This window comes from Mytilus edulis, chromosome 4, assembly GCF_963676685.1.
Source record: "Mytilus edulis chromosome 4, xbMytEdul2.2, whole genome shotgun sequence".
In the NCBI taxonomy this organism is placed as follows: domain Eukaryota; kingdom Metazoa; phylum Mollusca; class Bivalvia; order Mytilida; family Mytilidae; genus Mytilus; species Mytilus edulis.
In genome coordinates, this window is record NC_092347.1 from 2,231,666 (window position 1) to 2,245,058 (window position 13,393).

Sequence of the window (13,393 nt, forward strand, 5' to 3'; positions counted from 1 at the left end):
TTCAGTAGTTTCAGAGGAGAAGATGTTTGAAAAATTGTTAACGACGACAGACGACGACGACGACGACGACGACGACGACGGACGCCAAGTGATAAGAAAAGCTCACATGGCCTTTTAGGCCAGGTGAGCTAAAAATGACAAAAAAATGATATTCATGTCAACACCGAAGTGCTGACTACTGGACTGGTAATACTCTCGGGAACGAAACGTCCACCAGCAGTGGCATTGACCCAGTTGCGTAGATAGTTATCAAAATCAAAAGTACCAGAATTAGGATTTAATACGCCAGACGCGCGTTTTGTTTACATAAGAATCATCAGTGACACTCTGAGCAAACTAGTTTTAAAAGCCAAACAAGTACAAAGTTGAGGAGCATTGAGGACCTAAAATTCCAAAAAGTTGAGTCAAATACAGCTAAGGTAATCATTTCCTGGAAAAAAAAATCCTTAGTTTTTCGAAAAATTCAAAGTTTTGTAAACAGGAAAAATATAAAAATGACAATATAATTGATATTCATGTCAACACCGAAGTGCTGACTACTGGGCTAGTGATACCATCAGTGACGAAACGTCTACCAGCAGTTGCATCGACCCAGAGGTGTAAATAGTTATCTAAAGTAGCAGGATTATAATTTAGTACGCCAGACGCGAGTTTCGTCTACATAAGACTCATCAGTGACGCTCAGATCAAAATAGTTATAAGAGCAAGTACAAAGTCGAAGAGCATTAGGTGGTACCAACACCTTGACTAAAATTAATTTGGCTTTTTCAATTTTCATAAAATATTGATTATTGAGAAGCTTAATATTTCCTAAACAATACAACGTGCTAAATGTTTAGCTGATTTTACAGACTTATCTTCCTGCAGTGTTAAGTACCACATTTACCGTCTCAAGGATTACATTAAGGTAAATGGGGTGTCTAAATTATAACTCATAGAATTTTTAATAATTTGCCAAAATGAAGTTTATATCATTCTTTTAAAAAAATAATATTAAAAAGAATGGGTCACGCGGATTATTTTCATCCTACAGGTTGATCAAAATTTACAGATTTGGTATAGATTATGGATGGAAAACCCATTTTTTTGCCATAAAACGAAAACTGCACCATAGAATTTTGAGATAAAATATGTGAAGACAGCTTTAATGGTATGCTTTTAGATAAGAAAAAAAATGAGGTCACCGCACCCGTTTTCTTGCTACATAATAAAATAGAGAAATTCCTAACACATTCTATTGTAAAAGTAACTTTATCTAAATTATCTGTCCTTACATTTGAATTGCCCCCCCTTATGTGGCAAAATTTGAAACAAAAAACAATCAAACAAAAGTTTTCTGTTTTTTTAAAAATTTAAATACAACCATAAATATGATTAAACATGTCAATTGCTATATTGAAATACAAATTCTTACACATGCATTACCTACTACTTTCAACATTTGCACATTCTATCAAAGAAATAGACCGATGTTTTCTGGTATATCAACATCCAAGATGGAGGAAGACACCCTATCTACCTTAAATATGATTTATCACAATTAAATTGTCACAAGAAAAGTGAATTGACAACGTTCCTGACTTTCTGGTGGATCCACCTTCACGTACCTTTATAAATTTTTGCTTTCTTTTATATTAGGGTCATGGTCAATTTTGACCATTATACCTTCCATTGTAAAAGAGGGACGAAAGATACTAGAGGGACAGTCAAACTCATAAATCAAAAATAAACAACACGAACCCCAACTAGGGGTGATCTCAGGTGCTCCGGAAGGGTAAGCAGATCCTGCTCCACCTGTGGGAAGGGTTTGTAGTTACGATGTAAGAAACATAACCGATATCATTTGTGAAACGGTTAGTCCATAACGGTCTACCAACTCGTGATGGCGTCCGTAAAATTTACGAAGAGATGATTTCAACTTCACCTTTTGGAACTCTTGGTTTAATAGCTTCCTTGTGAGCAACAACCCTCTATCAAGAAAATCATGATAGGAAATGCAAGGACGGGAATATCGTATCAATTGGGAGATATATACAACGTATGCAGGTGCTGCTGGAATGTTGCTACTTAGAAACGGAAAGTTCACAATTGGAAAGCTGAAATCATCTCTTTTGTTATAAAATTTTATTTTTAATCGACCCTCATTGCCAATTTCTAGATGTAAGTCAAGATATGAGGCCGACTTAACTGTATCTGTTCTATCCTTTATCTCTAGTTCAATTGGATAGATGCGTTCGACATAGTCACCAAATTTTGAATTATTTAGTGAAAGAACATCATCTATATAGCGAAAAGTAGAGTTAAAGGATAATGCTAACTTCTTATAATTCTTCCTAAGAAGTTCCTATATTAAGTCAGCCTCATAATAATAAAGAAACAAGTCGGCAAGAAGAGGGCACTATTCGTTCCCATTGGAATGCCGATAGTCTGTTGAAAAACACGACCTCCGAACGTAACAAATATGTTATCAATAAAGAAATCAAGCATCTTGATAATGTCAGTTTCAGAGAATTTTTATTTGAATCAGAGTGATCCTTTACAAAGTTGGATTTATCCCTTCCAAGGACAAGATACTTGTATCTTCGTTGGTCATTCTTTTTGATGAAACAAAGCAATACCAACTCTTTCAATTTGTCGTTTAGTTTGGAATGTGGAATACTTGTAGAAAGTGTAGTAAAGTCAAATGTCTTAATACTATTGCAAGATGAAAGACAGTTAGATTGCATGTAATCTAAAAGATCTTTAGAATTTGTAAGTATCCACATCTGATTTACGACACCTCTAGGAAAGACAGTATCACAATAACTTTGAAGCCCGTCTTTGATTGCTGATAAAATAGATGTTACTAATTTAGAAAGAGGTTTCGTGGAGCACTTGGAAGACCCAACAATATACCGTTGTTTGTAAGGACACTTATGCAGTTTAGGTATCCAATACAGTGACGGAAGATTCAGTTAATCATCTTTGGTTGAAATTCCAAAGGAACATAGTAGTACAGACCTATGAATATCTAGGATTTCCTCTTTGGTAAGTGTAACATATAATATTATTTATTTACTTGTTGAAACAATTTTTGTTTTTTATTTTGATGGTCAACTGTTAAGGCCGTTTATCAAATGAAAAAAATATGATTTCATTTTACTACGTAGTCGCAGATTCGTTGTGGCCATCTGTGATATTATAAGCAGTCGTCCTGTATTTATTTCTACTAACATTTGGTAGTAAATACTTTTGTGGACGAAACGCACGTCTGGCAGAAATAAAATAATCCCGGTATTGAAGTTAGTTTATTAAAACCTAAGGGTTGATGCTACTACGGGTGAAGGTATCTCACTCAATGATATCACCAGCCCAGTAGTAATCATTCTGTGTTAACATAAATTATCATTTGTATGGTCGTAATTATGAATTAACTTAACACTTACCTTTCCTAGATGCTTTATTATTTTTAATTTATGGCATTGCACATCATTTTCAAGGACAACGCGGGACTTTAACGTTTATATCTGTAGATCTGTAGATTCAGCCATGCCTCAAAACAAACATATCAACAAATTAAATACGTTATCTCTATGTAGAGAAATCTACGAAGTGTAAAAAAAGTCTCTATGTTTAAGAAATAATCCATGCCAAAAAATATTGCAAAGGGAAGCAGAATTCTAGAAAAAAAAAATATATTACCATCTAAATTCATTCGCTTAAAACCCACTCGATAAAGTTTAACAAACTTGCTGTAGACAATGTTATGAACTATTCCGTTGCAGTTCTAATTTCTCAAATCTATAAAGTAATATGAATAATCAACTAAAATGAGAGAATTAATCTAATTTTCTAATTGCGTCATCATAGACAAATGATTTGAACGTTTAGCATATATAATTACATAATCAGGAAATTGTGATCGCATGGTACATACAAAATAAAACGCTTTAACTTTATGAACTGTTGTTTAATTATTCCTTTCGTGTCATATTATTTACTTAGACTCTGACCATTACCATAGCATCCACTAATTGTAAATATTTTCTACCAATTATAAAATTGAGAATGGAAATGGGAAATGTGTCAAAGAGACAACAACCCGACCAAATAAAAAACAACAACAGAGGGTAACCAACAGGTCTTAACACTTTTGAAAAAGATATCAAGGGGACAATTAGACAAAACCAGACAATACTGTGACCAAAAAAGAAAATGGCAAACAAACAAAAAATACAAACAACTGACTTTTAATGTTCTTCTTAGAAACCTACGACTTGGCAACACAAAACTCGCTATAAACCTCTTATGAAACTAGGATACGTCATATATATACAATTATGACATCATTTTGTTCATAACTGCGTTTTCTATGCTTGTAGTCTATAGTAGTCTATAGTAAGACTGATTTTTGAAATCTATACAGAGCAAATTCTGGTTTACAGATGCAGTTTTCAATAACATTCTGGGTATTTTGTATTGTTTACTTCAGTACTGTTAAATCTTTTAAAGTCTAGAATCCGTTATTGGATAATTGTGGTAACCAAGTAAACTAAAATTGCATATGCAGATGTAATCAACCATATGTCTGTAGTATTTGACTCGCACACCCTTTTTAAAGGTCTTTTGGATTCGTCTTCGGTTCTCTGAGGTTAATTGTTTGAATACGTGTAACTAGATAATCACTTGATTCATATAAAAATGTTAATAGATATAAAAAGATGTGGCATGAGTACCAATGAGACAACTCTCCATCCAATTCACAATATATAAAAGTAAAACATTATAGGTTAAATCTGCCTCATATCTTGACTTGAATCTAGAAATTGACAATGCCGGTCAATTTAAAACAAAACTTTGTGATAAAATATATGATTTCAAGTACCCTTTTGTGAACTTTACATTTTTATAAAGCAAACATTCCAGCAGCACCTGTATACGGAATATATATATTCAAGGGTTGGATTTTCTATCGTGATTTCCTTGATTAATGGCTGCTGCTCAAGTGATGTAGTTTAAATCATACCTTCGTTAATTCTACCAACGTTATGGCCATTTCACAGATGACATTGGGTATGTTCCAATCGTCGTAATTATAATCTCGTCTCTTGTTCTCTGTATGTGACCTCTTAAAATATCACCAGGTTTGAACTTACATGAGGAAATAGGCGGGTGCCACATGTGGAACAGAATATGCTCACCCTTTAGGAGCAATTTTGATACCCCTACATTTACGTGGGGTTCGTTTTGCTCAGTCTTGTTTGTCTATTTGTTTATTTGACTGTGTGACTTTTAGTATTTTCTGTTTTAGCCTAGAGTTGTCAGTTTATTTTCTCCATTGTCCGTTTGGTATCTTTCGCCTTACTTACTTATTTCACTAGCAGAATATGCACTTTTTGCTCTCCTGGATTATATTAATAAGTTTTTTGTGTATTGTTTTGTTGAACGATGTCGCCTTTTCGTAGCTTTTCTTTTATGTACTGGGTTTTCTTAATTGTCCACCAACTCTGTTTGAAAGACTCCTTGATATCGAATTAATATTTCAATTAGTCAAATTTGTAGTTATTACTTTAAATATTTTCGACATATATCATAAAAGTTCAACTAACCTATGATTTCAACAATCAGATAAGTATTGTTTATGATATACTATGTTTTCAATTTATCACAGTATTGTAAGAAAACAGCGTAGCAATTTAAAAACTTGATACATTGTTTCAAATTAAGCACATTAAAAGTTAGCACATTAAATGTTATCAATTAAAAATAACTCGGTTACATTTGATATCAAACAAAAATCAGAAGATAAAAGTACAGATTAACATTGTACTGATACCATGATCCAAAGTACGGGGAAGTTCCTTCCGGAAACAGACTACGGTAAAAGTTATCTTGAGAAGTTGTAAAATTGATTATGTAAAATAACAGACTTGGCATTAGCCTCATACTTTTATTAAAAGCCCACCCTTATTGAAAAAACATTTGAAAGCAAAGAGTCTCACGATGGAGAATGTTCGATAAGGTCCTAAAATGGCCCCCTTTTTTAGTGTAAATTTCAAATTCGGATTTATTGACCATCACGATAAATTATAGCTTATACATTGACTAGATAGGATATCAGCCATTTTGTTGAAAATTTTACGTTTCTGTGTTTCATTATGACGTCGCAAGTTGTACTCATATTGATTTTTTACGAAAAAATCAATGAAAATGGGTAAATTTCCAAAGATTATTTGACAATAATTGTTTTAAATTGCTTTAAAGACACATGAGAAAGTTAAACAGAGCTGTTTTTGTCAAAGTTTAATTCTAACACGTTGATTTTTACATCCGAAAAAGGTCAAGATAAGGGATTTTGGTGAAATTTGACAAAATCAGCTGGATTTCAACCAAATAAAGGACCAGGAAACATAGAGCGCATACGTCGACAACAAAGATCTTTTAAAATAATGTTTGTGAAGACATTTAACTTGTCTTATTTGAATATTAAGCTTGTCGACGCATGCGCTCTATGATTCCTGGTCCTTTATTCGGTTGAAATCCAGCTGATTTTGTCAAATTTCACCAAAATCCCTTTATATCTTGACCTTTTTCGGTCCAGTGGGATATAGATGAAATGCCACCTTATGGAGATATCGAAAGTTGTAAGAACTTGAGACAATGTTTTAAATATTGTTCTAAAGAAGATCAAAATTGTGAATATAACAATGTGGATGGTGATTATTTACACATTCACACATCATCATATATTTGTAGTTTACGATATGAACTTTTGAATAGTGCATCTTATCCGTATTGTAGGATGCAAGGTGTTCAAAGAATTGAATTTGAATCTCGATTTCAAAGATGGAAGAATGACAGCATGGTTGGAGAAATGAAAGAGAAATTTGACAAGTGTATATTGAAGCCTTGGCAAAAAGCCACTATCAACTTGTTGAATAGTCACAATGATAGAACTGTTTTATGGATTTATGATTTTGTTGGTAACAAAGGAAAGACATTTTTATCTAATTATTTATTGAGTAGAGGTAATTTTGTTATTGAAAGAGGATCTACAAAAGATATTTCTTATGCATTTAATCTAGAGAGGAAAGTTATATTTGATTTCTGTAGATCTGAAAAAGATTATGTTAATTATCATGCTATTGACTGTTTTAAAAATGGAATAATATTTAGTCCTAAATATGCTAGTATTAACAAAGTATTTGAATCTGCCAAAGTAGTATGTTTTGCTAACTTTGGTCCTGATGTATCTAAATTGTCACATGATAGATTTCTTATTATTGAATTGTGAATGACAAATGTATTATTAGAAATGTTGAAGCTTTTCTTGAATAAAATTTATAGATAGACATTTAGAGTTCACCATACAGTCTCGAAATGAGACATGTCTCTATCATATGTTTTGCTCTGGATCGGTTATAATCTAAACAAACTGTAAATGATTTGAACAGAGGTTATTAACGATTGACCATTTGCATGCCATTTTATAAACATATAAACAGCGGTTTATGTCTGATTTAATATAGTTGAAATACAACTTACAAAAGGTGTGCAAAATCTGGTCAATATCGTCAAAAGATTCCACAGTAGTTTTGTGTTTTAGTTCAACATTATTATCTCAAAATGTATGCATGGTCTCATACCTAACTTAATTTTACGCTTATACAATTTAAAACATACCACATACGGATTGTTTAAACATCACACAAATTCAACTTATGGAGACGACATGAAAGGGAAATGAGTTCAGAGATGATACAGGCTTTTCTATTCCCTGATTTAAAAGATCGATAAACTGATACAGTGTATAATTTCCATCTTGATCAGCTATGTTAACAGGAAAGAACTCAATTTCTGATCTATATAAAATTAAAAAAAAATGTTACCCTTATTACTTTGGTTGACAAGTTTAATACTCTTTTTGTCTTTTTTTATGTTTCATTTCTTTAATTAAGACCTTTAGGATGTAACATCCTTTTTTTAAATGAAATTTGTGTGTGTGTATTATTTGGCACCGTATAGTATACACAGTGTCATGGTGAGACAATAAAGTGCCCATACAAGGATACACGTCATGATTGACATTAACAGGCAGACGATTTTGCAAGTATTTTTTAATTTTAAGATTTTACTTGACGTGATACCAGCAAGAAAGTTAGTCGTTTTAATAGGTCACGTGCACTGCAGTGTCTGCAACCATTAGAAAGGTTTGATGATAGTACATATGCACTAATTATTCATCAGTTTAAAGCTTTTAACACATAGCTTTTTTTGTTTGGCTTCATAACTGTTTTGATCTGAGCGTCACTGATGAGTCTTATGTAGACGAAACGCGCGTCTGGCGCATTAAATTATAATCCTGATACCTTTGATAAATATTAACAGAAATATTACGAGAATGAACAAAGCAAATATATTTCAAAAAGAAGAATCGCTTTTCAAAAAAACACTTGAAAAGTGAAAAAAATTAAAATGTATGTGAAAAAAGTCAAATCACAAAAAAAACTGAACTTTAAGGAAAATTCAAAACGGAAAGGCCCTAATCAAACGGCAAAAAAAAAGCCCAAACACATCAAACGGATGGACAACAGCTGTAACATTCCTGACCCTAACTTGGTACAGGCATTTTCTTATGTAGAAAATGGTGAATTGAACATGGTTTTAAAACTATCTGAACCTCTCACTAACAGTCACATAGAATTCCAGATGGAGATGCAAGTGAAGACAGATGCATGGTAATAAACAAACACATCTTTTAAATTTTAAGAGTTTCAACTTAATTTTCACGCTGTTTTTATTTTGTGACATTAGGACCTACTGTAACGTCTATGTTTAAGCTTTATTATTTATCCTGTGGTTTGAATTGTTTTAGTGCTGCCAACATTTTTGGACAACTGAGCCATTTTCTTCAACTTTTTCCAAACTCAATCTTCTATACTGTGTATTTGAACGAAAACTACACCATTGATAACTTTGTTCAGCCGGTTGTCCTGTAAAGTGTTGATTAGTTATGAGTGGTAATTTATAAAGTGTTATTTCATACCCTTCCGGAGCACCTTAGATCACCCCAGTTTTTGGTGGGGTTCGTGTTGCTTGGTCTCTAGTTTTTTATGCTGTGTCTTCTGTACTATAGTTTGTCTATTTGACTTTTTATTTTTAGCCATAGCGTTGTCAGTTTATTTTCAATCTATTAGTTTGACTGTCCTTCTGGTACCTTTCGACCCTCTTTTATTGTTAATAAATTCATGCAAAACGTGACATGAGGTCTTACTGTAATGGTGATTTTTAAGCCTTGATATAATTTCTGTGTTTTTATTTGTTTTGGTCCTGCCAAATTTTTTAACAACTGAGTGAGCGGTTGATTATAAATAGTTATCAAAGTTACCAGGATTATAATTTAATACGCCAGACGCGCGTTTCGTCGATATAAGACTCATCAGTGACGCTCATATCAAAATAATTATAAAGCTAAACAAGTACAAAGTTGAAGAGCTTTGAGGACCCAAAATTCCAAAAAATTGTGCCAAATACGGCCAAGGTAATCTATACCAGGATTATAATTATATACGCCAGACGCGCGTTATGTCTGAGCCAGCTAATAAATCAGTTTTTACCCACCATTTTCTTTCACGTCTTTTAAACTCCATTTTGTGTAAGACAATTCCCGTATCTAAGAAAAACTTAATGCCAAAAAAATAATTCAAATGGTAGCAGAATTTTGTAAAAAAGAACCAAACAAATATTTTTTCGCTTGATAAACCACTAGACTAAATTCACAAACTTGCTGAAGAAAATATTATGAATTTTTCAATAGCAGTCCTTGTTTCTAATATCTTTAAAGTAATATGTATAATCAACTTAACTGAGAGAAGTAATCCAATATTCTAATGGCATAAAGTTTTTCATGTAGACAAATGATTTAAACATCCGGTATGTTATGAAATCTACTTACTCGATTCAAGGTAAGTTCAGTTTTATTTGGTGTTAAATTGGATAACCAATATACTCCAAAAAGAAATTTATATGCATACCAACTTGCGGCTGAAGCATCAAAGATTGCACAAGCCAATCAGAAGGAGGGTTACGATCTACGTGTAAGAGGAGCAGCAGTACAGAAGGGAGATCGTGTACTTGTAAAGATTGTGGCTTTTGACGGCAAGCACAAACTAGCGGATACATGGGAAGATACTCCATATGTAGTCATTGACCAGCCGAATTTAGATATTCCTGTTTTTACAGTTGTCAAAGAGAACGGAGAAGGACGAACCAGGAATCTCCACAGGAATTTATTGCTACCTGTCTGGTATATCAGAGAAGAAACACCAACTGTTATACCAAAACCAGTTCCAAGACCAAGGAAAAGATTACAGAGGACAATAGCCGAACACTAGACTACTTCAAGTGAATCCAGTGATGAGTCATCTGATGAATCAGTGGATTATTTTGATGTAGACTATGTGCTGGAGAGGACAGTTGACAGTGAACCTACATTCACTGATGAACCAGCTGTAGATGTAACAGAGCCAGCACAGGATGCCTTCATTCCATTAGGGGACGCCTGAGGGGAACCAAGGGCCAGAAATGGAGACAGCTTCAGGAAGCGCTTCAGATATTGTTGGGGAAGTTATTCCACAGGAGTATACACCTGTAGAACAGGAAGAACAACCTCAGGAACTAGAGTTGTCACCGGTACCAGTCAGACGATCAGGGAGAGACCGTAAACCACCAGCATGGATTTCTTCCGGTCTGTACGACATCTCAGCTATTGGGACTACCTCTGTTGGTCACACTATCACCGAGGAACATTCGAAGCCAACAGCTGAGTGGCGAGAGAAGGCTGAATACATTACATCTTTAGCGAGAACACCATTATTCTCAGGATTACAACGAGAAGCAGCCTTAGCCATTCTAGATATAGTGAACCACCATAAGTTTGAGGAATGACGGGACGTCATTTTATAGCTGGGGGAATGTGTGGTAGAGCTATATTGTATGTTTTATGTTATTTAAGATTTTATGTTTTTAGAATATATACTGGATATATTCTATTTACAGTTATTATAATTTGTAATATGCTAGTTTACTCAGGTAGAACATTTCTTATTGTTTATATCTTTTCTATTGGTCAGTATGATTTAGGCGGGAATCTTTTATTTAACTATTCTTTGTTCTGGACACTTGGCTAAAATATTTATATGAAGTGGTAGCCATTTTCTTCAGCTCTATTGGAAGTTGTTATATCTTTAATTTGGTATTGAAATAGTCTAGGACTTTCATATTCTTTTATAAGATCAGTTTATTACTAATATATTCATTACAATAACATTCAAGTTTTAATGTTCAAGAGTGAGTGATATACAAGTGTATAATTGTATGAATAGGTGACCGTATTATGAAAGGTGTGTGCGATTGATTAAATAGTAAAGGTATGTGTAAACTATTCATAACTCATAAAGTAATAAAGATAAACTTGATAATATAGTTTTATTTGTAAGATTTAATAAACTATATAAATTCTACATAAAACTGGTAAAAGTATGATTTATACTTTAATTTCTAGTAACATTAATATATAATCTATTTTAACAGTTTGTATGAGTGAGTGTTAAAAGATTTTATACTTCTTTAAAGTTAATACAAGTAAATATTTGATTAACCAGATTTAAGGATAGATAACTCTGATTATTCTAATCTAGCAGTATAAATAAGGTTTCTATGATTTTAATATTTTGTCTTCAGGTTATATTATTGAAACAGAATGTAAACTGATTCAAACCAATCAGTTGGTGAAAAGACCTTTGCACTACATGTGAGGTATGTTTATATGTATACAGTTTGTATTGTTCATGTTACTTTTATGTTGCTTTGCTTAAATGTATTGTCTGCTTTGTGTAACTGTTGCAAAACGGAATGTCTAGTTTGCACTTACAATTGCGTGTTATTGTTATGTTAAACTAACTATTTTTGGTATGATACTACAAGCGTATAGCTATGTATTAGCTGTGAACTTAGTCTGTCGTTGCATATTTCACAATGCACTAAATACAGAGAAATATAGAATGTACTTATTTAATACAGAATTCGGAATGGTGTGATATCGTTTTGTGTAGCTTGTAAAACTATTATTTTAAGGGCAAAGGAAATCTACAGTTTTCTTCTATGCATATAGATATATTGATTTTATAGTAATTGATAATTACTACTGATTGAATTGTATAAGAATTATATTGTTATTATTTCAGGGTCATTTTTGTTAGAATATTAACATCAATTCTGATGAAATAAAGAACCTAAGACCTATCAACGTGTTCGTGTTTATTTAAATACATGGGAAGCACGACTACAGACTATTTATCAATTCTAATACTTTGTAAATCACTGTATCTTCTAAAAGTAACACACATTGTTTCAAATTAAACACATTAAAATTCATTATGGTATCATTAAATACAACTCGGTAACATTTGGTAAAAAAACAATGATTCCAATGACATCTGTACTGATAAGATAATTAAAGAACGAAGAAGTTCCCAATGAAACAGACTACCGTTAACTTTATCTAAAAGATGTACAATTGATTATGTACAATAACAGACTTTATTGACTTCACATTTACATATAGAATGTATCATTCAAATAAGTCCGAAGTGTTTGAAAGAGTGAATTATAGAAGGAAGGTATTGGTCAATTTGAAAACAACACAATAATAGATTTACATTTAGAGTTCATCCTACAGTCTCGACATTAGACATGTCTCTATGATATATATTGCTCTTAGTCATCAACAGTCTGAACAAACTGTGAATAATTCAAACAGGGGCTATCAACGATAGACCATTTGCATGCAGTTTTACAAACATTAAAACCACCAGTATATTTCTGAGTTAATATAGTTATGATTAAAAATAACGAATGTGTGCCAAATCTGGTCGATACCGTTCTAACTAATTCATTTAATGAATAAGACACACAAAAGAAATGAGTTCAGAGTTAATACAGGCTTTTCTAATTCCTGATTTAAAAGATAAATAAACTCATACTGCATTTGCTTTTTATCTTGATCAGCTGAGTTAACACGACAGAACTCAATTTCAAAGTTATACAAACATTGAAAAAGACCAAAAACAATTAAAGCGTTACCCTAAATATTTTGGTTGATATGTTCTCTGTTTGTTTTTGTTCTTTTGTTCTTTTGTTCATATATAATCATGTTATTTTAATTAAAAGTTTTAGGGCGTAACATTCTATTTTCATATGTAATTGTTATTGGGCACCACAAAGTATGCACAGTGTCATACTGAGAAATAAAGTGCCCACATAAGGATACTTTTTTGTTTGGCAATAACAGACAGACGATTTTGCAATGATTTGACTTGACTTGATTGCAGCACACATGTTTGTCCTCTAAATA